This window comes from Vicugna pacos, chromosome 15 (genome assembly GCF_048564905.1).
Source record: "Vicugna pacos chromosome 15, VicPac4, whole genome shotgun sequence".
Lineage (NCBI taxonomy): Eukaryota > Metazoa > Chordata > Mammalia > Artiodactyla > Camelidae > Vicugna > Vicugna pacos.
In genome coordinates this window covers 13,718,934-13,720,179 of record NC_133001.1, presented here as the reverse complement: position 1 = coordinate 13,720,179, position 1,246 = coordinate 13,718,934, and the positions used below count along the sequence as shown (strand labels likewise).

Sequence of the window (1,246 nt, the reverse complement as noted above, 5' to 3'; positions counted from 1 at the left end):
GATTGTCGCCCGACCCATTCCCCCCTCTCTCACCACCCCCCCCGCTCCGCCCCTCCCCGCTCCCCACCCCGCTGACTCGTTGGCTAGGACTTCGCTCGGACTCCCCCTAGCGGATTGGCTAAGACCGAGCTCCCTGGTGATGTCATCAGTGAGACGTGGCAGCCCGGCGAGTCAGCGCCCCAAGGGGGAGGGGGAGGGGAGGGACAGAGGGCGGTGCCGGCCGCTGGCTGAAGCGGGGGATGGGGACCTGGGGACCCGGAGGGATGAAGAGAGAGGTCGGATCCGGAGGGACCGCCTGAGTGTCAAGGCGGAGGGACGAGGGTGCTGGAGGACACTCCTGGCCGGTCCTGCCTCCTGTGCGCCTTTTGCTGGCCTGACCAACTTGAGGCGAGCTTCCCGGTTCATTCCCAGGACGTCCGCTCGAAGGATGGAAGAATAGTCATGGGGCCTCTGCGGAAAACTTTGTGTCTCTGGAAAACATGAAACCGTTCTTTCAGTTCTCTTCCTCACTCACCCAACACCACTGGGTCTGGTCATCGTCCAGTGTTGGCCGCAGGCACTGCCATTTTCTTTTTTGCTTTCTTACCATTACTTTTCCAGCCCTGCTCTGATCGCCTCAGCCTGGATATTGCCGCAGCCTCTAAGGGGTCTAATCTGCTTCTGTCTCTTCTTTGCCCTAGACAATTTGCATCAACAGCTAGACATCTTCCTGAAACAACATTTCCATCTACTACCCCTACGCCTTTCAGTGCCTCCACATTGCATGAACGGGACATAGCCCGGAGCCAGACAAAAATTCCTGATCATCTTGCCCTGGTTCCAGTCTTTCAGGTTGAATTGTACTTATTTTCAGTTGTTATTTAATTCTGAGCCATTCTACAAGATTGAAAAATAATAAGCGATAGTGCAAATCATCACTATATGATGCCTGGAAACTCCAGGAATAATATCAACAATAGAATTTTTTTATTCCAAACCTTATGGTCTTAACAGCTCTCTTTAATCAGCTCAGGAATTTAAATCTCCGCTAAACTTTAACACATTATCTTGGGTTCCTTAATTACAAAGGGCATAGTTTAATACATTGTCCAAAGTTTATCTTCCAACTTGTTCTAAGAAACAGGAAAATTATCTCCAAAGACTGATTGCAAAATCACTTTAAATTTCTGTGACACCAAAATATGTACCCTTTACTGACTACAGCACTTAAAGCACAAACTCCTGCATGTGCCTTAGTTGACAACCT

General features: G+C 50.1%; 1 long non-coding RNA gene across 1 annotated transcript in view; it reads right to left on the bottom strand.

Annotated features, from left to right (window-relative positions):
• Nucleotides 1-87: 87 nt before the first annotated feature.
• The window catches only part of LOC140685860 (uncharacterized), a 41,012-nt gene continuing 39,853 nt past the window's right edge, over nucleotides 88-1,246 (bottom strand). Inside the window, exon 3 of the long non-coding RNA XR_012059293.1 lies at nucleotides 88-470. This is a non-coding gene — a long non-coding RNA (uncharacterized lncRNA). The remainder of the gene's footprint in view (nucleotides 471-1,246) is intronic.